The following is a 19740-nucleotide window of genomic DNA, read 5'->3' on the forward strand; positions in this document are numbered from 1 at the left end:
AGTAAGATCGTTTTCCTAATATAATTTCTTGAGATATAGGCTAAATTGTTGAAAGGAAATGTAAAGTTTTTAAGTTAAGCTTTCTCTTTGAATCTCTTTACGCTATTTTCATCACTCATTCTTGCATTCTTCATTTTACAAAAAAAGTACCTTTTGTTACTTTTCTGTTTTTGATTTAAACTGTCTATTATCACGACAGCTATCAACTGTCTTTTCATATAAATGATCAGCAAAACGCCTGATTTTATGTTATTTTGTCAGTTAATGTAAATCAAGTAATTCAAGGCAGAGCTTAATTTCTAAAATTAGAAATGTCGGAGTCCCATTGCAGGTCGTCAGGAAAGGCGGAAAAAGTAGTAACTAAAATAATTAAATACTTAAACTAAAATTCATTAAAATGGTAAAGAAGAAATAAAAAATTTAAGAAATTATTAAATTAATAATAAATAGCTAAATAACAAAGTAAAATATCAGACCTCGTTTTATTTGGGGCTCTGCCTGAAACTGAAATTTCAGTCAGAATTATGAAGTAGCTAAGCCAGCCTCCAGCTGAATTTAAGCCTTCAATATACATGTGGGTGGGGCTTTTCCTTGCTTAAATGTATGAATATCCCTCAACGGGTTTGTTTCCAAAGGAAAGACAAACATTCATTCAGAAGCTAGAATCGATTTTTAAGGCTTACTTGTCATTAAAATAAAATTAATCTGTTGAAATTTGGTTTCTGTTACATAAAAGAAATGCCAGAGCCCTTTTATTTAGGGCTCTGATGCGCTCCGACTAGAATTACGATTTATGTCCGATATTGTTAAGTACCAGTATGTCAGTATGCAAGTGGGCATCGGTGCTATTTAAGCTCTGATCCCAAGCCCTGCTTAGAGTAATCGAAGGCAGTTAAAAGATGTGAACTTATTCTGCGAAATGAGCCAAAACCTTTACCATTTTCACCCTGAAAATTTCTTTTCAGCATGAAATTTCTCTTCACTATTTGAGTGTGCGTTTCCTGTGTGTGTTAATGACTCAACGTGTCATAATTTCTAATCTGCTTTATGACTTTGGAAAGATGGGCGTTATCATGAAACATATACAGGTCAACATATCACTGTTAAAAATCAAACTTTAAGTAACACACAGTAACGACCCATCAGAAGGCTATAGGATAAAGCCGTTGAAAACTGTTGTTTAATCCGTGTTTTAATCTCAGAGAAAGAATATTTATTTAGAGTATTTTCCTTATAACTAAAAGCATTTATTTTTATATTTTTTTCTTTCGAGTCTTTTCTGATTATAAAATTCTGTATTTCTGTCAGATGGAACTTGACAGCTTTACTTTTTTGGGACATTTCACTTCCATACCTAAAAGTTCTACATCTACCTTGCGATTTTAAATTTTTTGTTTTACTTGTAGCTAATATAAAATATGTGCGTTTAACATAAAAAGGACTATAAACGAAATGTTTGCATTTAACACAAAAAGACCTATAAATGAAATGATAAGCTGATGTCCGTTTTATACTTTTTCTTATCAAAGCTGCGTAAGAACTATTTGATCACTGCGTTATCATTTTATTATTGCTTTATCATCTATTTGATCACTACATTATCCTGTATATATCACTGTATCCAAAAATGCCTAATGGTTTCAGTTTTCTTTACCAGTTGATGAATATCTGAAATGAATTGCGTTAAACTAAAGAAGTTAGTTTTGTAAAAAAAAGATTACTTTATATTTGGTGTCAGACGTGTTTAAAAAGGAGGCCGAAAAGGGAAATAAGAACCGTGAGACCAATTTGGTATTCTGGGAGTTACTCACTGAAAATACAGAGGAGTCGTCAGAAGGCTAAATTTAAAATAATACGTACTTCGCAAAAAAAATAACTTTTCTTGAAACATGCAAGGTTTGCTGTTGATGCAACAGTCTTGATTAAACACCTGGTCAACTTATCTTTTTGAAACGCTTAAGTGCTCCTTTCTACTATTTACGTATACTCAGTGGAGCAAGGTCATGTGAAGATCTTTATTAACTCCTCTTCAGTCTTGCATGGAATTTTAAACTCTGAAAGGGAACAGAAAGTTTGCAACATCGTCATAAGATTGTAAGTACATTTATGGGTAATATAAAGCTGTATTAATAATGACAGCTGATTCAAGAAAAAGTTTTTTTTTATTATCTATGTCAACTCGTTAGTACCTTAAATAATCAAGAAGCTATTGTAATAGCTTTCTCATGTATTAAATGGGCTTTGTTTCTATGACCTCTTAATCTCCCAAGCAAACCTTATGACCCCACAGACAGAAAATTCTATTTAATGTCTTCAGTTGCTTTAGAAATATTTGATATGTTACGTTTTTAGAATTTACTCTTTAAGCGAAGAAATAACTCTGATCTTCAGAATTCTAACAGAATTGTTGAAGGCAAATGAATATTTCTGAAAGTTCTCTTTCATAGAGGGTTCGATTTGAATTCTAGAGGGTTCTAAAACACTTTATAAGATATTTCTCATGCCTTCTCAGCATGCCTTCGTGGTGTAATGGTCAGCACGCTCGGTGCGTATTCGAGAGGTCAGTTGTTGGAGTCCTGCTTTGAAATAACCTAATGTCTCTACATAATATAGTGAACTCGCAGTTTCTGAAGATAGTAGATAAATATCATAATACTGAAAATAGAAACTATTGAAACTTAAACTGAAAAATCTCTAAAAGTGCAGGCTATAAATTCTGATCATTGTTAGTTTTGATAAAAAATACAATTCTTAACAGCTGTATCGAAATTTCAACGTCGAGTCAAATTGATTCAAAGACATCCTTATTTTTGCAAAGTTTTTTCTAATCCTGTAAAGATGCTTCAGGGAAAGCTTTCAAACTTTTCCTCACTTGTACAACAAAAATGAAAACTTTTACATACCCGCAACTTATTTCGGACTTTAGATTATGGCTCAGGGCTGTCTATCTAAACTGAATGTTGCCTTTGTAGAGCACATTTTAAGAGATACTGGTTCATATTTGCACATTACACATAAGAGGAACCACGGGAAGTCCCTTAAAGCCAACCCGTTCACCAAGCGGAACCCTGTTCAAACGATCAGCAATCAGTGATGTCACCTCTCGGACGTTGGTGGACACATGACTTATTTTGTTACATTAAAATTGCTGGAACGTTTTTTTGGACAAAACTTGATATTCCACCCAGTTTGGGATAGCTTAGCATGGCGGCTGCCTGCATTTCTGTCGAAAAACAGTGAGACGGCAGGGACACAAGGTGCCCACTATCGAAGGGCATGTAACGATAAAAAGTCAAGACCACTGAATGCTCACACGTAGAATACAGATCATCACCTTCATATGGCTATATATTAACTGCGCTGTTCGAGCTTATATCAGATATTTGTGACACTATTTTTCACCTTCGCGGCAAGTAAGAATGATTCAAAATTCTAACAGTAATTAATCTAAAAAATTTTTAACATTCTAATTTTCCTGTTTATAACCTACGTTTAACATCAAAAATAAATATTAAAATTAGATTACATTATTATATTAAAATTCATTACATTATTATTTAATATACTTTCATATCGGAATATTATTATAAGATTAAAATTACATTTTTGTTCTTATTTTTAATTTGCTTTAATGACATATTAACCTCATACGAATATAGATTCAATTTTCCCCTAAAAACAAACATATCAATATAATTTTGGGCATAAGCTCTTTAAGTTCTCAAGCAAATACTTTGAAAAGTCTCAGTTCTTTGCATCAGGAAATCAACCCTTTGACGATTAAATTTAATTATTCCATATTGAAAAAATAAATTTTATAAAAATGTTACATTCGTTCATGTTGGTGATATGCATTCACGTTTTTGCATATAACAGAGTAAAAAGGCACACAGTTAAAAATATTAATCCGTGACTTTAAACGATTATTCTCTGCATCATGTGTTTTTCATGGAAATATCCGTTTATATAAATTACCTTATATTAACTCTACTTCTTAATTTCAAAGTTCATAATTTTTTAAATACGTTTGGCATTTTTTGTATTAAAGTTGAATATTATTATACGCATTGAATTTCATAAATCATTATTATCCTTTATATCTTTACATTGATTATCACAATACACAGAATCAAAATTTTCATATCCATATGAATTCTCAAAAATATTTGATTATTATTCGTGCTTCATATTTATTTCATTTCCAAAATAATTTAAAACTTTTACCGCTACTTCAAAATTATAACCATTATTAAATTAAATTTTAATTAAAATTTTTTTAATTCTTTATTTTATTTCATCAACATGAATATTAAGAAGTAGTTTTCCAATTGCAGAAAACTTTAGTTTGATAAATATTTTCATAAAAGAAGAATCTAAAATAAAGACAGGTATTAGCAGTTTTCTATTTGATGATTATATTAAACATTTTAGTGGGACTAGTAATTAATAAATTAATTCCTTATAATAATATTTCTCTCGACAGGTGAGTGTCGCAAAGATATTAAAGTCCACAAATCGAAGAGAAATTGAATTTCTCAGGAAATAGGGAATTAGGATTAATTTGTTTTGAACATGTTTTTCTCTACTAACTATGGATGTTCTAGGAAATTCTAAAGTTTTGTTTTTCTGCGTGTAAACTTATAAAATTAATTATTTTTATGCAAGATATATCTCGCAACAGGAATTATGTTGCAAAGAGATTTGGTGAAATTAACTGATTATCAAACATAGTATTTCACTGGAGATTTAATGAACCTTAGCCTTTTGTTTGTGAGGTACGTTTGGGTTTATTAATTGGCTTTGAATCGCAATATCTCTAAGCAAGATTCTATAGAAATTTTATATTCCTTTGTAAGTAAATTAGGTAGAATAAATTACTGTTTTACTCTTCTACAGGCAATTTCCGGGAGAATAAATTAATATTCAATCATATGTTAGTTCTTTCAACTGATATTCAACAAGATTCTAGTTCTTGCCCTCTACAGGCCGGTACAATCGAATTTATTTGATGTTATTCACAGTATCTTTCATAAATGGCGTTGGACAGAAATCGAGATTTTCATTTGAAAACTGCTGTTTTAAAGAGGTGTTTCAATTGTATTTTTCAAATGACATATATCTGCTAAACAACAAAGTTTTGCAATCCATTTCATTTCTAAAATCTCGTTTCTCATGTCCCCCTCAAGATGTAGTCATCATTAAATAATAAGAATACTGATCGCCTATTAAACTTTCTTCGACACTCTTTACGAATTGTTTTGAAATATAACAGCAACAATAAGCTTTTGTGTTGGTAACACTTATACAACATTTATTTAGTATAATGCTCACCATTTCTATGTAGATGAGCACGCCAAAAATTCATTACTCAGAGATTGAACAAAGCGAGTATTTTATCCATTCCCGTTGCTCACGATTATGTGTGAGAAATTTGACCTCCAGATAAAACGAATAGCATATTACATTCATGAGATGTGTATCCCCCAAGGTGGGGAACACTTTCACCTGCTTAGAATTTAACGATCAGATTCCTCTCACTTTCATTGCGTAACATTGCCTGACCTGAAACTGAAATGCTTCCTGGATTTCACTTCCCACATTTACTTACTACTAGATTCGGAGAAGAAATTTTAATAACAAACCAGGAGCCTCTCATAATTTAGAACAACAGTCACATAGCAATGTTCTTAAGGAAATGAAATTAAAATTTAGGCGAGAATTGTTCCAAAAGCTGCCAGAGGGATTGCTAGAAGTCTTCACTATTTTACCTGATATCGAGTGGGATCTTTGTATTCTTTGATGGTGTTCTCCCATTTTGTTGTTATTCGCTTTTTCGTTTAATCGTGACCCGAGCATTAAGGAAAATGAAGAGAGGGAACTGGTGTTACATAACAATAAGTTATTTTGTATGTTTGGCACAAATTGTAATTGTATACGCATCTTATTATTATATTCAAAGTATCTTTTGAGTTCATAGAGTAAAACAATGACTGTTACATAAGAAACAGAAATGGCAGTTTATTTACTTTTTGAGAATCCTATAATGAATTTTAAAATTTTAAATCCAATTTTACTATTTATTTTTTCCCCTAAAAGAGTGCTGTTTTTAACTAAAAAAACAATGACTCAAGTTGTTCACCATGGATCTTCATTACTCTGGCTATTTTTTTGCGTTTCACGAGATGCATTTTATCATCCGTCTGCCTGTGGGAACAGAAACATTCAACGTTAGCAATTCCTTTCTTAAAAGCGGAGCCGTGTCTATATATGTCTATATGTGTCTATAAATGTGTGTCTATATGTGTCTATAAATGTGCGCCCCCGTATATTAGATTATTTATTTACCTATTTGTGGGGCATGGAATGAATAAATAATACTAAATGATGTTTGAAAACATAACATTATACAAACACACGCAATATATATATAGTATATATATGAACTATTGCATATTGCCTCGTTTATTGGAAAATTTTATACAAAAAGAAAAAAAAAGTGCAATAACTAATTAATATGGTACATTTCATTTTAAATCAACCTTTTTTATTCTTCGGATGGTATTCCAGAAGGCGTTTATGAAACTGCAAAACTCAGAAGTTATGTCGCCGTCTATGTTCAGTTAGTGGACTTTGGCAAGTTTGTTATGACTAAGTAAAGAGCTGAAGTCAAACTAATGAGAGACAGCGAAGAACAACTATTGTCGGCAATATAACATTTTCTATGAAAGTTTAGTATATACAATTCGCTACACCAAGTGTAATTAGTTCTTAAAACTACTTTCAATAATAAATTTTTATATTAGAAAATATTACATACACTACTGTGAAAGCTCATGTCTTGTGAGAATAAATTAATTAAATTACTTTTTCTTTTCCTTTTTTTAGCTGGGTTGTTTGGAACACAAAATTCTTTTAATATTGGCTAAAGTATTCCGAAATTAAAAGTTAAAAATCATAAGTTTTAAAAATAAATTTCTGATTTTTTGATCGAATAGCTAATTTGGCGTCCCTTCTGTTTTTCACCTGAGACAAGTGCTTCTCCTGCTTCGCCCTCGTCGCGGCCCTGCTTAAAAGTCTTAACTAATCACAAATGCCACAAGGTCTAGGCCTAGAGTCCTTACTGTGGGAGCAGAAGTGCTTAAAGATAGAACCTTAGAGTCATAACTTTGCTATTTTGTGATAGACACAAGAAATGTGAGCTCTCGGAGCATGGAGTCATCTTAATCAGGCTCCTCTACGTAATCAGATTTGCTTCTTGCAAAAGTTGTTTTTCTATTTATATCAAAATTTCTGTAGATTTTCAGACTGCAATATAACTAAGAATTATTCCTTTCATAAAATCGTTCATAGAAAGTAGCCTTGCTAATTAATTTAATGTCTGCTAATCCATTTTAAACGCAATTACAAACCCTATTCTGACGCATTAGAAAGCAAGGTTTATGGTTATAAACTATTAAATTTACAATTTGTTTTTGTTCCAAATGTATTAGTTTTTTTTAAAGATTCAGGATTATAATAGCTTATCATTTTAGCTTTAACTTGAGGAATTTAAGCAGGTTCAAGCGCCTCAGAATTTCTCTGATGATTGTAACCTGTTTCGCGGAGACTTTCTCCTTTACTTTCACATATTGCCTAACTTTTCTTAAAAAATAAAGAAATAAAATGGCGAAGAAAGGAGGCGGAGTTGTTTTTTCGAAGTTGGGTGTCCCGGAAGCTGTAATCGCAACCGCAACGGTTTGGCCATCTTTCGAGTGAAAGAGGGTCATCTCTCTCCAGGAACCAAGAAATCATCTTTTCACTAGCTCGGATTAACTGGTGGATAATTCTGGGTGGATAAAGAAAAAAAATCAATCAGGGAGTTTGTTAAGGTGTTCAACTCATCGGATTTTATTTGAGGTTTTTTTTTTTTAAATTCTTTTATTGGAGTTAAGTATTTCTCAAGCGTGTTGGCCTAGTTACAGCATAAGCATGCTGATTCCAGTAAACACACTTTGACGTGCGGATTTTATTAAATGATTTCGGATTGCGAAAAAAAATAGTTGAGGCTCTTCATTTTCTTGGAAAAGTTATACGTTTTCTATTTAATTGTTTTTCCTAAATTCTGTGATGTTTGTGTCTTTTTGAGCTCAAGGACTGCCTTTATTAAGTGTCATTTAATTCTGTGACATATATTAAATTGTCACTATTTGCTGTTCTAGTCACTAAGTATAAGCATTTGAATTTATGGCATATGTTAAAAAAGCGTAATTTTATGCATACTCACACGTCAACCATCTGAATATTAATTTGTTGAAAAAATAACAACGCCAAATAATAAACTATATTTTCAGCGTTGCATCAAATGCAACATGTTTGAAAGAAGTATCTATTAGTCGATTTTTGTTCTCGCCTTTCTGTACATATAGAATTAAAGTAATTTTATTTATTTTATTTCTTATATAGAAATAATTACATTCATGATCAAACAGAAATATGAAATCAACAATTCCTTTTTTAATAAATAAATAAACACATTTTCTGAAAACGATTATTACCTACTCTCATGTTAGTTAATAAACAAGATTAATCGATAAGACGATTTACGAGTAAAAGAAGTTTACTTTATGGCGTATTTCCTATAAAATAAAAAATGGCAATTAATTCTTATTTTTTTTAAATTACCAAACGCTTCTTCATTTCCCTATCGGTATGTCCTACATTATGGTTCCTTTAATTGTTCATAGTAGGTTCGCTATAACAGTATAAAACACTTAAAATTGTTTTATACTGTTATAGCGTATCTTCCAAAGTATGAAAATCATCTATGACGAAATGCAAGGATATTTTCGATTGAAACGAGTTTGTGGTTTCATAATTTTTCTAAAATGTTTTCACTTTTAAGCGAAAAACATCATCCACGTTTAGAATTTTATCATCCACATTCTATTCTGAAACACCTTTACATTATTTTTCTTTTACCTTGACCCCCATTTTTCTCCGTGTTCTAAACAAAGGCTTTGCAAGACAGACATGAACATAATTCTAGAAGAGCGAGAATCCCATAAACATATCTCGGGGCACCATATGGTGTTAGTGTTCATTGAACGAAAGAATATGAATGGATTCCGTGATTCCAGTCAAATTATTTAACTGAGCTGTTAGGCAGAGTTATATTCGAGGCTGATGTTATGATGGAAATTTTGAAACTTTCCTTGGTATGAGGCTATATAAAGAGGAAGGGATGAATTATATGAACTTGAGGTTGTGGTAATTCGTCTTTTAGAGCAGCGATCTCCAAATTTTTTCAATGGAGTATCCCTAAGAAGAAAATAATTATGAGTTGTATCCGATAAATTAACGTATACAATATACATTCACTTTACAACCGGTGTAGGGATAATGTTGAGCTCTCCAGAAGCTAGTTAAAGCAGACACAGCGGCCCCCCTAATGAGAGAACCTTTCACTGATGTGATACTCGATCATACACTCATGATATGGTAATAAAAATATAACAGCTGTGAAACAACGGAAACTGATAAAAGTAGTTATTTAACATCAAGCCAATGGAGGGAAAAAGCAGTGTTGGTCCGTCGAAGTCAAAAGTCTAATTCTTAAATCCATGATCAAGCCCCCATCTTCGTTCTTATTTAATATTAACTTCTCACTTGATTTAAAGCTGTATCTAAAGAGGTTTTGCTTTTCAACGGGACATAGTTTTAACTTAACATCAAGCTAATAAAACAGCAACATGCATCTTAAATTTTTAATAAATACTCTAAAAAAACTCTGAATTGAAATACTATATATGCAACTAAACTATACTGCTGTATTGGCTGATCTATAATACTGCAATTAACTAAATTAACTTTAAATCACAGAAATAATTTTCAGCTTTGAATGTTTACCATTTACACTTGCTGTACTGTTTTAATAATTAACTCACTAACTGTTACAACTATTTTGCTTTCTTCATTATTCCTGATCTGGACTGCAGTTTGCAGCAAGAGCATCATTAACTGATCCTCTGAAGGAAAGTCAGTAACGCAAGCGATAATAAGTCATATTTAAGTGGAAAGAAGAAAGTACTTAAAAGAAAGTTTTGTAGGAAGAAATCAAATAGTGTTCTGCCTGCTTGAAGGCCGCCTTGCTAACTTTGATTCTGTGGCATTGAGTTATTATTGCAATTGGGCTTGTTTACGCAGACTTCGGTCAGAGCCAGCTTGCGCTCTATAGGAACTGTGAAACTCTTAAGCTATTCTTAAACTTCGCTAAGTTTATTCATTACCTTTGATTTAAACCAAAAGTGTTGGCTTCTGTTAGCCGTCTGTTAAAATTTATTTGTATTAATAAAAGAGTTCTTTACATCCTTTCCCCCTCTCTGTGATATTTATAAGACACAGCGAAAAGTCAACTTTCTTTTAGAGGTCTGGTCTAACTGTATGCTTCCGAAGACGACCAGGTCCTATATAAAGCAAAATCTTATGTACACCTTCTTCGGAAGATACAGCTCTAAATTTCATTTCCAACTGACATATAATCTAAGGATTTTTCTTTCAATTTCATATTTTTCCGAATTTCTTTCAATTTCATTTCTCCCCAAGCTCTAAGATTTCCATTTCTAGATATTTACTGATCTCATATCCATAGTCTGTTCCGCCTGAGAATCCGATAACTTTGCTGAATTTTTTTTAATCTCGTTTCTCCCTCTTGCTTTCATTCTAAGGCTTTCATTAAAAATGTTCGTTTTTGTTGGTACTCCAATGATAAAATTTCTAAAAAAATGTTTTGAGTTTGTTTTGTTTGCACAACTGCTAATTTTCGCTCTCAGAAAAGCAAAAATTTAATTTACGAATTATCGAAACATTATCGTTTTTCCGAGTTTTTAATTAATATCTCTGATTTTAGATATTTTTTTGGAAAAAAGTGGAGGTTGACCTTTTCCAAGACACAGGAAAGAATCGCAGAAAGTTTCGCGACGATAGCTGTAGTAGTAACTGAGTTATTAGAAGACGAACACGCAAACTTCCTTTTATATATATACAGGGTGATCAGCGAATAAGCCCTGATTTCAAAATTAAATATCTCTACAACAAAAATCGATAGAATTATGCGGTAAACTGTACATTTATTAGCAAAACTGTAACAATGGTGTACAAAAGTTTTGAAAATTTAGATACGAAAATCTTTAACAGATGGCGCTTTGCGCTGAAAACGCGTTCTCTGAAAGGAGTAAAAAACATTAATTTAAAAAATAAAGTGAAACAGCCTTTGCAATCAAAATACAATTTCTTCAAAATGTTCACCGTTCGAAACAATGAGGTGGCGTAAACGGACAATGAAATTCGACATCACGTCTTGCAATGTCTCGACGGAAATGGAATCACATGCAACATCAATTAACGATTCAAGCTCATGTAGAATAGCAGGATTGTTTCGATAGACAGCGTCTTTCAATGTGCCCCACAGAAAGAAGTCACAAGGACTCAGATCACGAGAATATGGAGGCCAAGCTATTCCTGTGTCAGTAAATTGAGGATAATCTAACCATCTAACGCAATTACTCTATTCCCAAAGTATTCATGAAGAAAGTGAAAAACTTTATTTGTTCGATGTGGTCGAGCCCCACCTTGCAGGAACCAGTCGATACTTGGTCGATCCTCCAACGCTAGTTGAGTGCTGACAAATTGTTCCAAAATTGTAACGTAACGTTCAGTAGTTATCGTTTCTCGTACGAAAAAGGGTCCGATAATGCCTCTGGTGCATACCGCAGCCCATGCCATAACTTTAGGCGAATGCAGTGCTTTTTCTTCACACAAATGAGGATTTTCGGTACCCCAAAATCTCCAGTTTTGTTTATTAACGATTCCATTCAAATGAAAATGTGCCTCATCTGTGAACCAGATGCAGCTCACATCAAATCTGTCGTTGTAGATCATTGTTAGAATCTGATTCGCAAAGTCAACCCTTTGTTGCACAGCTTTCATGGGTATGGCCCGATGACTTCGGATTTCGTATGGAAACAGCCGCAGGCTATTTTTAAATATGTTTTGTGTGCTTGTGTACTTCAAACCTGTCTCTGATGCAATCCGTCGGATGCTTTTCCTAGGATTTTGCTGAACAAATTCAGAAACTTTGGCTGCATTTTCAGAAGTGACTATAGCTTGCTTAGGCCAACATTTCCCTTTCGATCATCAGCCACGCTGCCAGTCCATTCGAATTTCGCGAAGAGCATACGAATGGTTTTCGCATTGGGTCCATCTGGAACATTGAATCGGTTTTGAAAACTGCGACGTGTTGCCGTAGGACTATGTTTTGTGTAATTACAGAACCAAAATACACTTTATTCAATGAAATACATTATTTCACTTTCTACGCTAGCCTCTTTTCACTAGCCAATAGTTGTACTGATCACTTTCGATTTCGAAGCACATTTTAAAGGCTATTGATAGGTCATTGCGATTAGAGCGCCATCTGTTAACGATTTTCATAACTAAATTTTTTTAACTTTTGTACACCTTTTTTACAGTTTTGCTAATAAACATACAGTTTACCGCATAATTCTATCGATCTTTGTTGTAGAGATATTTAATTTGAAATCAGGGCTTATTTACTGATCACCCTGTATATAGATTATACATACATACATATAAACACCCACAAATATATATATATATATATATATATATATGTACGTGTATATGTATGTTCCACCATGAAGACATGAAAGAGATAAAATTTAAAATCAGTGCTATCCTGAAATCTCTCAATAAAAAAATAAAAAATGTAAGAAAATCCCATCAACTCAATGCTTTTAAACCAGAAAAAAGTCCCCAAAAAATTGGGAGATTTCGGGATTGCACTGGTTTTAAATTTCATTTCTTTCATATCTTTGTGGAACTTATTCGAAATTTTTATTCTTTTAGTTTATAATTAATTAATTTTTCAGCAGCATTATGCTCGGAAATTATATTGGTATACTTTTGTTGTGAAACGTTTTAGTAATACTGTATTCTATTTATATTGCATACATATGCAGTTGTGGCCAAAATTGTGGACACTTTTGGAAATTTTTATGTTTTTATAATTAATTAATTTTTCAGCAGCATTATGCTCGGAAATTATATTGGTATATTTTTGTTGTGAAACATTTTAGGAATACTGTATTCTATTTATATTGCATGCATATGCAGTGGTGGCCAAAATTGTGGACACTTTTGGAAATTTTCATGTTTTGGGACTTATAGACTATGCTTATAGAAAATATTACGGTTCGCAAAATGCAAACTTGTATATATCACTTTAAAGAGAATTTATTACTGAATTCAATACAAAACACAAAATTTGCAGTACAAGAAAAGTTATGTGTACTTTAATATAAATAAAAAACACAGTTATGAAGTGGTTTGTAATGTCTAGCTTTCCTGGCCAATCACTGTTCTTTTTCTGAGAACCAATCAAATGTTAGTAACTCCCAGTAGAAGCTGACATCATGTTTACAATTGAAACGATTCATTATTTTGTTTTGTTCTGTAGAAGGAGAATGTTTCTTATACACTGCAATAACAAGTAGGAATTTTTGTAAAAATTTTTAATATTTAGTCAAGAAGCAATGACATCAAATAAAAGAGTAGCAATATACCTAGAAAGAGATGTAATATTATTGTGTTACGAGGAAGTTTTCTTTCCTATGCTGAAATTGCAAGGCAGGTGGGTAGTTCAGTGACTATATCTGGAGTCCGAAAGTTTTGTTTACGATATCAGGAGACAAATTCAATAAAAAACAAAGATAGAAAGTCTCCAAGATAGAAAAATGTCATCAGCGGCCATCAGAAGTGATCTGAATGATGCTGGTGTTTCTGTCAGTTCAAGAACAATCAGGAGAAGATTAACAAATGTTGGACTGAGAGGTAAAAAAAACGAAAAAAGACTTATCTTAATTTTCAGCAACGAAAGAAAAAGACTACAGTGGGCAAAGGAACACATCAATTGGACAGATGATCAGTGGTCACAAGTTATGTAGAGTGATGAAACTAAGATATCGTTATTCGGTAGTGAGGGACGAAAATAAGACGTAGAATAGGAGAAGAGCTACACCCTGACTGCATTCAAGCAACTGTGAAGAACCCAGTTAGTGTTATGATTTAGTCATGCATGTCAGCAGATGGTATTGGTCGCCTTCATGTCATCGATGGGATACTGAATGCCAGAAAATACATTGACACTATTCTAGAACCAAAACTTCTACCTTCCATCAGAGATCTCTTTCCCAACAATGCTTCGTTTATTTTTCAGCAGGATTCTGCTCCTTGCTACACGGCCAAAACATCGAAATATTGCTTTCGTACAAAGAGCATTAAATTGTTGTCATGTCCAGGAAACAGTCCTGACCTCAATCCTATCGAAAATTTGTAGCACCGTTTAAAACTCTTGTCCAAATGAGACGCCCATCAAATAAAAGGCAACTAATTGAGGCTATAATTGTTTCCTGGCATCATGTAATAACGAAAGAAGAGCTTTAAACTCTTGTCAGCTCAATGAAACGTCGATGTGAAGCTGTAATCAAAAATAAAGGGTACCCTACTAAGTACTGATAACTCACTGCAATCATCACTATCGTAATGTATATCGATAACTATTATCGTTTAACTCTTTTGTATTGCAAATAATTGAATTTTGTGTTTTGTATTGAATTCAGTAATAAATTTTCTTTAAAATTATATATACAAGTTTGTATTTTGTTAAACGTAACGTTTTTTATAAGCATACAAAGTGCAAAAACATAAAAATTTCCCAAAGTGTTCACAATTTTGGCCACCACTGTATGTATATTTTATTGATAACTCTATTTCCGAGAGTGAGGAATGAATGTGAACTTTACCCATCATAATCTGATGCACTGTTGCAGCTTCGAACAATATTGCATCAATTCACTGAAAATGTCCAGGCCTATTTAGTGACAATGTACTTTTCAATCACAATATTGCCAAGCTTTATATGGTATGTCAACCCAGAAGAGTTTTGCGAACGTTGGGTGCGAACTTCTTTAACAATTACTTTATAGCCTTAAATTAAACCCAAGGGATTTTTCACTTATTTGGTCTCTTCAATGCTCACCTTGGGGCTAAACATATTTTATGGATGATGTAAACATTAAAAAAGAAATACGTATGCGTATCCACAGTCCTGGGTACAGCATCAAATATCAGGACCATCACACAGCGTTGGCCTGAGAGCTTTAATGTAGGTATCAGATATTAGAAAAAATAAAACTAATTGCAGTCTAAGCATTCGAAGCCTCTTTTTATGTCGCCCTATATAATTGACTATCTGACTACCATATTTAATTGAAGCCTTATTATATATTACCATATATAATATACCAAATACTAGCATATGTATTTACGCCTTACTTACTGCCTGATTAATAAGCGAATATGTTACAAAAACCATTTCATTTCACATACAAACATTCAGCTTACAGTTTGTAGCTGACCAAAATTTTCTATCATAGTTTCATCAATTTCAGCTGATTATAATACAATTCTTTCTTCGTCAAAACTGTTGCTTTTATGTCTTACTTTTTAAAGATTACATCACAGCCACGCCAAGAACAAAAGAAAACAAAGATGGTTTTCCCAGCAAAAAGGGAAAACGGTAATCTTGGGCTTTCAGTTTATAGCTTTAAGTCTTTGTTCCATTCATCGCAATAAAAATTCTTTCCTTAGGGTCTGTCAAGGGTCAACATTGCTATCTGTCGAAGTCTTCCTTTTTAGATATGTGCTTCTTCACAAGGCATCCATCTGCTCTGAACAATACAGAGCTTTCACTTCCTATCATTCCGTGGAAGCGCTTTACCAGACATTCTCTTTTCCCGGTCTTTTGATGCCTTATCACTTTACAATTTATCTCAGGCCCAGAAATCCTTGCTATTGAAGCTAATAGAAGAAACCTTCTCTCTTTTAAGAAATGTCAATATATTTATATATTTGTTCTACTTCGGAGTTTTTTATTCTTCTGTTCATTATTTATTGCATAACAGAACTCCAGGTATATGAATTAACTGAAGTCAAATAGATATTCGAAAACACGGATAATTTAACAGTTTGTTTATGCGCGTAAAATATGTGCTTAAGCACTATGTAAGAAAATTGTACCTATTTTTATTTTATTTAGTTTTTATTTTTTCTTCATTGTATTTCATTTTATAGAAATTATACGGGTTAAAATATATAAATAAAACAGAGGAAACGCTTCAGATAATGGGCATTTATTTTAGGAATTGGGATGGTGTTGGTGTATTTAATTATGGCAAAGCACACGAGGGCTATCTGCCTAAGAGGAGCGATTCCTTTGTGAAGGACTTTCTAAGGGAAACTGGCTCGTATACACGTTACACATGGGGAAAACTACGAAAACGCCCATGCAGCCATGTCCGTTCGCGGGATTTGAACCTCGGACCGAAGTACCAGTGTTCAGCGACTTTACCGCTCGGCCGCTGGTGGTCCTTGGGAATTGGGATATCTGGAACATATTTTGTCTGGAGTTATATTTATTTATCTGTCTCATATAATCAGCTCAACTATATTTGTTCATCTACGCTTTTAATTCTCCCTTTTGAAAGATTATCCAGGTTGCTTGTTCTTCAGAGGCTGTGCAAGTTCTTTCGTTGATTTAAATAATTAAAAAATACAGAACAATAGAAAATATATATATATATACATTTAAAGATTAAAAAGCTGCAAAATTGCTATAGATGAATGTGCTTGATAAGTTTATTAATTTGTAATAAAATACATTTTATTGTAAGCCACTATTCATGCTGCTATATATCATTTAGTACATACGTACGTTTTAAGTTATAGTTATCCTAACATTTGATTTGGAAATTATGTAGCTTATATACCTTAACAGAAAAGTCATTATGTATTGTACATAATTAGGTTACAGGCGAAAACATTGCAGGAAATATTCGCAGTTCTAAAATTTTTATCATGCTATAAAAACAATGAAAACGAAACAATTCAGAAACATCAGAGTTTTAAAACATCGTCGTAAAAAAAAGCACCTACAAATCATTTCATGACAATAACATCGCAGACATGTGTTTTTCAAACTTTCAAAATATTAAATATATATTTGCATAAAGAATTTTGAGCTTAAGAAGGAATCAGAAACAGTTATACTTATATATTTCATATTTTTGAATTGATTCATATTTTTTTTTTCCTAAAAAACAAGAAAGAAACTTAAGCATTCAAAAACTGAAAATGAAAAGAAAATTCAACCATTTAAATTCATGTACTTAACCATTAAAAGTCATTATTTAAGTAATCTCATTTATGAAGTTAAACTGTTAATTTTTTTGATGAAAACAATCTAAAAAATTAGAAAAAGGAGGATGAGTAACTGTATGAGGTTACATATAAGAATTGTTTAATTAATTATTAAAATTAAAAAAATATTTTCTTCAATTTATTTAATAATATTTTAAAAGTTTATAAGAAACATGTAAATTCAAAGTTAAATATAAAGAATTATCTTTAAAGTAATCATTCACGATTCCATATATTCTTCTGTGGATGTGGTCATCTTAGAGAGGTAATGTTTAATACCGACGTATGTTAAATTTTCTCAGAAACATTGATCACGTTAGAAGGATGATCTCCAAGAGTGTTCACTGCAATTGCGTACCACACCTAAAGAGTGCATTTAAATTTTTAGGTATAATTTTAAATATGAGTTTCCCCAATGGATGATGTAAAAATGAATCAGTTTTCCCTTAATACCTCGTGACGAAATGGCGAGCAGTGGTCGAATGGTAAAGTCACTGAATACTGGTACTTCGATCCACCTGGCTGCATGAAACTTTTGTGGTTTTCCAATGTATAGCATAGATAAGAGGCAGTTCCTAAAAACTTCCTATACAAAGCAATCTCTTTCCTTAGGCAAAATATTCCCTAATGTACTTTGCCATAATCCAATAAACTCAAATCCCTTACTTAAATATTATGTAGCCACCACCTGATATGCCTCGTCGAAACTAAGAAATCAACACCTAAACATTCAGCTGCATGCTGTGCATGAAACTGTTACCACGCTTTAAGAAGATGCATATTTAGCTTAGTTATATCATATTATTTGAATTACAAAATGTATCCAACAAAAGTGTTTTGCGGGTAACAAAATTCAGATTTCAGATAGAAAATAAATGTAAATCTGAATTTTTTTTACGTTTTAATAAATATTTAGGAAGCGAAATAAAAACTTATTTAAAACATTTTTTTACTTTATTAACAGAAAATTTTCATTTTATTTTAAAAATTAAATAAATAATTATTTCCCATCAGATGTTTCCAAAACGTGCATTGATGGCGCATACAATTTTAGATTGAGAACACTAGTCTAAGGAGCATCCTCAAAACATGAGGTAAGGAGATGGGAAATGTTGTTTGTATACATTGCAACGTAGTCATTAACGTATATATAAATTGATTGTAAATCCATCCTGTTGAAGACGCATGTTTTCTGTTTTGCATTATTAATTTCGAACTTGTGGATGCAAAATAAAGGGCAACGCTTTGTTTAATTTTAGATCCTATGTCAACATGTTAAGTTCATGTCGTAGCGTGTAGATATAGCATTCTTACCGTAGCCCCATCTTAAAAAACAGGAAGGTTCTTAACTATCCCAATATTTGAAGCACCGAAACAAATTCTAACTTTAACATGAGATGTTTTAGGTGTAATTTTATAGGTTCTTCGTTGCCCCAAATCAGTAGGTTTGCTTACTGACTCAGATCGAAATGTGCCTCACTACTCATCTACAACGCAGCATTACCAGAAGCAATAATTTCAAGCAATCTTTTACAAAACAGTCTGCGTTTGAAAAAGTCCTTTTAAAGCTGGTTTTGAGAGATGATTATTTGTATGGATGGATTTCAGCTCGCCGTGTTGGACAGCACAATGAGACAGATGTAAAATTCCATAAAATTCTCCTGGAGCGCCGAAACTTCGAAGAACCGATCTTTTCACACTCTCGATATTTTCGGAGTCTAGGCCGCATGGTGACGGCTGGTTGATTTTATCATCATAACTGATTCAGTTGTGCAAAACAGTTCGAACTAGTCGATTTTTAGGATATGATCAGGGATCGCTCGATCACGGGCATCATTGAATGTGAATGAAAGGGACATTGGACAGTAACAATGTAATAATTATTTTCAAAGAATTGCCAGAAACATGATGTCTAACATTACATAGCCGCATGACTACTAAAAGTGAAACTTCTGAACAACGTATGGGCGGCGGAGAATCCCTCGCCCCGAATTTCGTATTCTCTATTGCTATCTAAGAAACATCAGTTCTTTTTGTGTTATTCTGTAGTTATACGAAATATATTGTTTCATATGAGAGTGAAATTTGTATGCACCATTGTTTTTCTATAATGCTATTTTAAAGCATTTAAAGAGTATGTAGTAGTAATAATAAGACTCACAAAAAAGACAACACGATTCAAAGTAGAAAATGTTAAAAGAATATAAAGAAACATTAGATGTAATATTAAATGAAGAACCCGTTTAGAAATCTCCGTTTATATAATATTTCTTTAAATGTACCCATTTTAGAGTTGATTCAGTTCAAGATTTTATGAAATTATATTTTAGCTCATAATCGTAATAATTTTTGGACGGCCCTTTGAAAAGTTATACATTACTGTACATGTAATATATATATAAATAATAGATGCATAGAATGCTAAAA

At 32.4% G+C, this 19740-nt stretch overlaps 1 long non-coding RNA gene across 1 annotated transcript in view; it reads left to right on the forward strand.

Moving 5' to 3' along the window:
- Nucleotides 1-1696: 1696 nt before the first annotated feature.
- The window catches only part of LOC118197089 (uncharacterized), a 34711-nt gene continuing 16667 nt past the window's right edge, over nucleotides 1697-19740 (forward strand). Inside the window, exon 1 of the long non-coding RNA XR_004759514.2 lies at nucleotides 1697-2094. This is a non-coding gene — a long non-coding RNA (uncharacterized LOC118197089). The remainder of the gene's footprint in view (nucleotides 2095-19740) is intronic.

Source organism: Stegodyphus dumicola, chromosome 8 (genome assembly GCF_044657685.1).
Source record: "Stegodyphus dumicola isolate Sdum_Otavi_A_Nest chromosome 8, ASM4465768v1".
Taxonomy (NCBI): Eukaryota; Metazoa; Arthropoda; class Arachnida; order Araneae; family Eresidae; genus Stegodyphus; species Stegodyphus dumicola.